Raw genomic sequence first — 7,807 nt, 5'->3', positions numbered from 1 at the left:
TTTTGCAGAAGCAGGCGCCAGGCAGGCTGTTGCAAATGGGGGTGGGAGGCGCCACACGCTTACTCGGGAGCAGACACACCCCCGGGGGCTCCTACACGAAAAATGCACAGTACAACTTTTCAAAAAGGTTGTGTTTTTTTTTCTGAAGTTACCGCTCTGAAAGTATTTTTGATGTTTTTACTGTGGTTCTTAACAGTAATTTATGTTTCCCTAAAAATATTAACAGACCTGGGAGAGCGGACAGCATAGGTAGGATCCCAGAACTTCCTCTGGGATCCCACCAACCACAAGATCCCAACGTACTTGTCATACTTTGAAGACAATAGGGTGAATCCAATGCCATGGCTGGTCCACAGTCACTCGGGGAGAGGAAGGTCTAAGCCTCTAGCCAGAGGATTAAATGTTAAACCTAGAATGGCAAAAAAAAGTGTAGAAGAAACACAGGAGAAAATATTTTTGACCTTGGGTGAGGCAAAGCGTTTTTAGATATAACACCAATAGGATAATTCACACAACCAATGAAAAATTGGACTTCAGTATTTTGGGTGAGCTGAAAGATGAAAGAAAAATGAGCTAAAATGATGAGTTTACAGGTCAAGAAGGCAAGCTGCAGGCTGAAGACAATATCACTAACAAGTCTGATAAAGACTTGAATCCAGGATATACAAAGAAATCTCAATACGTGGCAGTAAGACAGCAAAGAACTCAATTTTTTTAAATACTTTTAATTTTATTTATTTATTTTGAGAGAGAGAGAAAGAGAGAATGGGAGGGGCAGAGAGAAGGAGGGAGAGACAGAATCCCAAGCAGGCCCTGTGGCAGCAGCACAGAGCCCGACACGGGGCTCGACCTCATGAACTGTGAGATCATGACCTGGCCTGAAATCAAGAGTCGGACGCTTAACTGGCTGAGCCACCCAGGTGCCCCCAAACTGTTTGTATTCTTAGATGACATGACTGTCAATGAAGAAAATCCAGAAGACAATACCCAAAAACTTTCCAGAAAGATTAAATGAGTTTAGAAATACAGAAGTGATATAATCAACTACAGCAACACCACAGTAACCACGGAAACACTGGCAGTAATTGAACGATAGCAACACTATGGTAACCAAACACTTCAACAGCACTGTCGTAAACTACAGCAATACCAGAGCAATGCGAGAGTAACTCCACAGCAACGCCACAGTAACAGTATAGTAATCAAACGACAGCGACAACCCAGTAACACCACCGCGGCATCTTGGTACAAGGCTAGACATACAGACGGCGGAAGAGAACGGAGCTTCGGGAAGGAGAGTTTTGACAAAGCTATGAAGACAACGTCATGAAGAAAGAATCGTCTTTGCAACAAATGGCGTGAGCAGGATTGGACCTCCCTGTACAAAAGAAAATGAGCCTCAACCGAAACCTTGACATCTTTCATAAAAACTAACTCAACATGCATCGTAGGCTTAAGTGTGACACGTAGAGCCAAAAGACGTGGGACACAGACGTGGAACAGTCTGTAAGAAAGGAAACTTGCCGAGTTTTAAAACGGACCGACTATCTGAACATAGAGTTCACCAAAGAAAATGAAGAAAGGTAAATAAGCACCAATGTCAGCCCTGGTGTTTATTACATCAGGAGGAACAGAAATACGGGAGGAAAATAAAATCCACATGCAGTGTCCAAATGAGCTGACGTTGAGAATTGAAAATCATTCTTAGCCCCTGGCTGACGCACGGTTTACACTTTGTGTCACGATGTTTCCTTGGGGTCCTACAGGCGCAGTGGTGCCTGCCGTGTGCAGACTCACCGATGAACATGCATTCGGGAAGCACGCCTGCGTGGGGGGCCTGGACAACTCCACCCGCAGAGCAGAGATCTTGCCCTGGAGCCTGTCCGTCTGGGATGAGGGGCTTCACAGCGTGCTTGCTGGAGTTCATGGCTGGACTGAGCATCTGAGTTCAAGGCAAGCCTGTGCACCCCCAAGCGTAGGACGTCGGGTCACCCGTGACCCTCTCAGAGCCTTGGTGTTCAAATCTGTCAGAGGCACCTGGGTGGCTCAGTCAGTCAAGTGTCTGACTTCAGCTCAGGTCATCATCTCACGGTTCATGGGTTCGAGCCCCGCATCGGGCTCTGTGCTGACAGCTCGGAGCCTGGAGCCTGCTTGGGATTCTGTGTCTCCCTCTCTCTCTGTCCCTCCCTCCCTCCCTCTATCTCTTTCTCTCAAAAATAAATAAACATTTTTTTTAATTTTTTTTCAACGTTTATTTATTTTTGGGACAGAGAGAGACAGAGCATGAACGGGGGAGGGGCAGAGAGAGAGGGAGACACAGAATCGGAAACAGGCTCCAGGCTCTGAGCTATCAGCCCAGAGCCTGACGCGGGGCTCAAACTCACGGACCGCGAGATCGTGACCTGGCTGAAGTCGGACGCTTAACCGACTGCGCCACCCAGCCACCCCTAAATAAACATTTTAAAAAAAAAAAGACAAATCTGTGAAATGGTTCTGTGCACTGAATTGTGTGGCCCCAAACCCATGCTGTGGCCCTAAGCCCAGTGTGCCGGTGTATGAGGTGGGGCCTTTGGGAGCGGTGGGCACAGCCCCCAGGGTGGGATCAGAATCCTTCTAAGAAAAGAAAGCCCCAGAGTGGTCGTGCTCGCTCTCTCTCTGTCTCTCTCTCTCTGCTGTGAGGACACAGGACCCAATGTGGGGAAGCCCAGACCCCAGACCCCAGATCCCAGCCTCCAGAACTGAGAACCTGCACCCCTCCTGCAGCCCCCTCAGTGTCTGAGTCACAGCGGCCCCAGCTGATCAGGATGGCTACACACCCACCGCACGTCGCTGTGGCTGGCCGCAGCGGGAAGGATGGCAAGTGTCGGGTAAACCTCCGAGGCTGACATATGCCGTTGATCCTGAAAACCAGTCTCGCTTCCAAATGGCAGCTACTTTACATCTGTGTTGGCCTCATCTAAGGGCATTTAGGGCCCTGGCCCTGCCCTGCGGGCTGCAGGGGTGGGGCAGGACTCGGGCTGAGGCAGGGGAGGGGGGACACGGGCTGAGGCAGCAGCTCCGGGGAGGGTGGGGCTGGCGGGGGCTGGCAGGTGGGGGGGGCGAACCCCGCTGAGTCAGGCTGTCGGTCTGGGGCCCGGGAAAGAGGCTTCTCCAGGGCAGTGCCCGGTGGGGCTGGATGTTGGACATTTGTCCCTTGGCAGGGAGGGCCCCAGCAAGGGCAGACTCACCGAGCACCGTGGACCGCATCAGCCCCAGAGCCCTGCCCCCGCCCAGCCGCTTCCAGGGCCCGACAGGCCCTCACGGTGCCCTCCCCAAAGTTCTCATGTGTGCGTTTGGCAAAATTTGCGGAGGAAGCTATTTTAGCTGCATTTGTCGGTCGGCCCATCTCCTTCCACCCTGAGGTCACTTCTGCACACTTCCGTAACGTCGGCAGCACTGGGCGTCTGGGGTTCAAGCACAGAGAGGCGGGAGATGGTGTGAGCCGGCTCACGAGCTGGGTTGAGTGGGGTTTAGTCAATACATCCGGGCTTGCAATTGGGCCACTGCTAGCCGTCCCACAGCAGGAATGGCTTTTTAGAGTCAAACTGGGGTGTTCCCCGTGCCTCTGACGAGGCGTCCGGACCCGCAGCTGAAGGACAGAAGTCGTCAGAGACGTGAGCGCTTCCTGGGGCGGATGGTGCCCACCTCTGCGGGAAAGAGAGGGGAGATTAGGTCCACAACACCCCAAGCAGAGCAGGTGCGCAGACTGTGGTTCCAGGACCCCGGGCAAGGGAAGTCCCCTCTTCTGAGGAACAGACTCGATGATGCGGTAAATTACAGACAGACACACACACGTCTGATCTCGGCTGGCGTCTCACCTTCTGGACGGTAGCTCCAAATGGCACCCGGCACGTGTGTGTGTGACATCGGCACCTTACACGCCCGAGGAAGGAGAATGGGCCAGAATCTGCGACGAGGCTCCTCCAGATTAGGTCCCTGGGCTCCCGACAGGCCTCCGACGCGCTGCCTCCAACACCTCGCAGAGAAAGGCTGAGAAGCCGCAATCCCGGGAAGACAGCCCCCCAGGAAGGTGGCGTGTCTGGGGCCCTGCGGCAGCAACGGGCAGCACAGTCGTGGAGCTCAAACCACAGAGCCGATGTGTGCGGGCAGTGTTTTGTGTTCTCAAAACTACTGATCGTGACAAAAACTCAGAAGCGATAGGAAGTGAGTACATGTGTTAAAAGAAAATGAATGGACACAGAAAGGTAAATACCGTATGATCTCACTCATACGTGGAATTTAAGACTCAAAACAAAGAAAAAAGGGACAAACACAAACCTAGACTCTTGACTACAGACAAGAAACCGACCATCGCCAGCGGGGAGGTGGGCAGGGGAGGGGGGAACAGGTGATGGGGATGACGGATGCACCTGTCGTGATGAGCACGGGGTGACGGATGCACGTGCTGAGTCACCGTGTTGTTCAGTCAGCATACTGCACACCTGGAACGAATATCACTCTGTGCGTTAATGACACTGGAAGTTAAAAAAAAAAAAAAACTGAATGGAGAGAAAGATAAGTGGCATTTGTCAGGTTTTAAAAACTGTACCGTGATTTCCTTCCTCATCCCAAATAACTTCTCTGGCTGGCACCTGATTTTGAGTTTGCAGTTCTGTATTTGTCCAATTTTGTGTCCGTGTGACCTTTTTTTAAGAAGAGGATCCCTCTGTCCTGCACGGGCTTCAGGCTTCACGAAGCCTGGTCAGCCCGGGGCCCCAAAAGGCCGGGCATCTAAGCTAGGCTGGAAGCGTTAAAAAGGCCAAAGCAGAGGCCAAAACTTTGGGCTCAGGAACCAGGAGTTAGAGCACAACCTTGCGGGTGCAGCCGCGGGGGAGCCTGAGGACAGGTCAGCGAGGGGCGCCCCAGTCCAGGCTGGCCGAGCTGGGGTGCCCAGCTCTGACCCCCTGGAGCACTACTGTCTGTAGGCCTGCAGGTAGGGGAAGCTGACGGTGGCCCAGGGAAGGGACCTGTGTCGGGCGGTCTGGGTGGTGGGGACACGCGGGAGACTTAGAAAGCACACATTTCTCTCTCAATCCTGGAGGCCACACATCCCAGATCCAGGGGCGGTGGGCTGGTCTCTCCCGAGGCCTCTCCAGGGGGTGCAGGCGGCCACGGCATCCCATGTCCTCACGTGGTCATCCCTCTGAGGGTGTCTGTGTCCCAGCTGCCTCAACGCCAGTCACGTTGGAGTAGAGCCCACGTTTGTGGCCTCAATTTACCTCCATCACCTCCTCGAAGACCCGTCTGCACATACACACCGGTTCTGGGGGGCCCGGGGGGCGGGCTTCCCCCATTGAGGCTTGGGGGGCCCCAGTCCAGCCCATCACAGTGCCTCAGCTAAGCAGGGCAGGGCATAAGATAGCAGATGCCTTCTGCTAAAATGAAGGAAAGGAAGGAAGAAACAGAGTTGGGATGATACATGCTGTGTCAATGTTTGACCAAAGATCTTTTTTTTGCTTAAAAAAAAAAAAAAGGCCACTTTGGGTCCAGATAGAATAACAGGGGCCAGATTTATCCTCGTGACTGAATAATTAAAATGTGGGGAGCACGGAGGGGGGGCCGGCTCAGGGCAGGACAGGCCCCCGGAGGCCACAGGGCTGTGCGCAGAGTTCCCTGGAGGGAAGGGGGTCTGCGGAAGGAGCCCCGCACCCCCAGGTGAGCACCGGTGTGCACCTTCGTGTGGCGAAGCACGGAGGCCGGGCTGGGAACGATCCCAGGGTTCACATGCGGTGGGGGAGCGTGTGGGCCGCGATGGTTCTGCTCCCCGCCAGCCAGGGAGAAAGGCGGTAGGTACGCTGTGGTCACGGCACCAAGCACATCAGCAAGAAGCCAAAATGAGCCACAGATCCAGGTCTGGCCCCACACAGCAGAGCCGTAAAGATCGGAAAGAAGGAAACTGCATTCAATGCTCACTGCACCCCGAGACCAACCTCAAACAGCAGAGCAGCGACGGCACACCGGCACCCCGAGATGTAAAACTCACCTGTGTGGCGTCGGATAAAGTAATGGGCTGGGATGGATGGAAGCCCCAGGAGCCACGATGACAAAGCCAGCCCGGAGGGCCTGATGACACAACAGAAGACGAGTCGCAGTCCCAGCGCAGCCCACGTATTCAAAGGGCCAGAGGGAAGATGGCCCACGGGAAGCACGCTCGCACGGAATATTTTAAGAGGCACAAACAGGGCTTCCCCCACGTGACCACCATCACGCTGGAGAGGAAAGTGCAGGGCACAGGATTGACGCCACAAAACGGAAGGTGGGCGAGTCTGAAATCCTGCACAGCAGCCCATGTGGGCTCTGGGTCCCGTGTCCCAACGGCCACGCTGTCCAGGCTGTAACGGCGCATGTGGAAGGACCCAGGGCACCGAGTCCTGCTGGCCGGCCGCTCCCTGTGAGTCAGGTATGGAGTGCCACGACTCTCCTACCTCTGTGCTTTGTTGAAAAATAACCTACACACCCCCTCGTGAAGACTTTTGCACCATAGGAAAGCAGAGAAGAGAGGGAGGGAGGGCGGTACGGCACCGAGTCCTGGTCCAAACTAGACTGAACAAAAGTAAACTTGCCTTCTTTAGCCTCCAGCCCCGGCCCACCACACATAAATAAATACGAGAAATCAAGAAAAAGACAAAGTCAGAAACGCAAACGGGGAGACCCCGCACCCCCCCCAGGAGTCAATGGGGTCCATTTCTCTACGCAAAAGCAAACCTGTGTCCCCAAACAAACCTTGTTTGCTAAATGGTCTAAATAAATCACAAGGCTGTTTCTTTCGGGCTTTTGATTTTTTTATCATACGATCACTGAAAAAGTCGTTTCTTGACATTTGTGGAAGCCGGTGTCAGCCGCACCGACGAGCGGACCACACACCAACTGGCGGTTTCAGCGCGCTGTCTGCAGCTGTCCAGCATCCCTGGCAGGCAGGGCCGACACCTGGCCGGCGTCCAAATTTTATCCACATGAGGCAGATCTGGGACCAGGACCATCAACCCCCAAAGCCACAGGGTCTCAGTCGGGCTCACCGGGATGTGATGGGGGCCGAATCGCTCCGTGGGGTCAACCTCTAACCCAGGGGCAGTTGGGGGGCGCCTGGGGGGTTCATTCAGTTGAGCGTCTGACTCTTGATCTCAGCTCAAATCAGGATCTCACGGTTTGCGGTTCTGAGCCCCGAGTGGGGCTCACCGCTGACAGCGCGGAGCCTGCTTGAGATTGTCTCTCTCCCTTCTCTCTGCCACCCCTCCTCCCCGCTCATGCTCTCTGCCTCTCAAAATAAATAAGTAAACTTAAAAAAAAAACTAAAACCTCCTGGTGCCGTGCGCAGGCAGGCCCACCTTCTGGGTTCCAGGGCACGGATGCAGACCAAGTTCCCAGCCACGGCCCCTGCCTCCCGCTGTGGGTCCCCATTGACTCCAGGGGCTGTGTGTCCAAGACTGGCCTCCCCACATGCCCTCCATCAACCAACTTCAGATCCAGTGGGGCCCACACTCAACCCAAACAGGCTGGACCAGGAGGCAGGAGACTCTGGGGCCCCTGATCACAGAATGCGGTCTATGCTGCAGGGGGGCTCAGGCAGGTACATCCTGGGGACCCGTGAAGCACACGGAGGGCGTGACCCTGCCTGGACACTGGGCCTTCCTGCAGGTGTTGGCAGTGGGGCACAGGTCTCCTGTGCGTTTTCACCTGGTCTCTGAGGAGGGGCGGTGTCTGGGGCCCCAAATACTGGACACGCCGAGCTTCTCAATCTTCCAGCTGCTGTCGGGGCCTGTGCCCGACC

At 54.6% G+C, this 7,807-nt stretch overlaps 1 long non-coding RNA gene across 1 annotated transcript; it reads right to left on the bottom strand.

The window, feature by feature from the left end:
* Positions 1 to 2,453: 2,453 nt before the first annotated feature.
* Positions 2,454 to 6,629, bottom strand: LOC125160480 (uncharacterized). Its single transcript, XR_007150267.1, has 3 exons — positions 6,023 to 6,629; positions 3,858 to 4,481; positions 2,454 to 3,686 (listed from the first exon to the last, which is right to left on the bottom strand). It is a non-coding gene; the product is annotated as an uncharacterized LOC125160480 (long non-coding RNA).
* Positions 6,630 to 7,807: the final 1,178 nt, after the last annotated feature.

Source organism: Prionailurus viverrinus, chromosome A2 (genome assembly GCF_022837055.1).
Source record: "Prionailurus viverrinus isolate Anna chromosome A2, UM_Priviv_1.0, whole genome shotgun sequence".
Classification (NCBI taxonomy): domain Eukaryota; kingdom Metazoa; phylum Chordata; class Mammalia; order Carnivora; family Felidae; genus Prionailurus; species Prionailurus viverrinus.
This window is presented reverse-complemented; position numbering and strand designations above follow the sequence as displayed.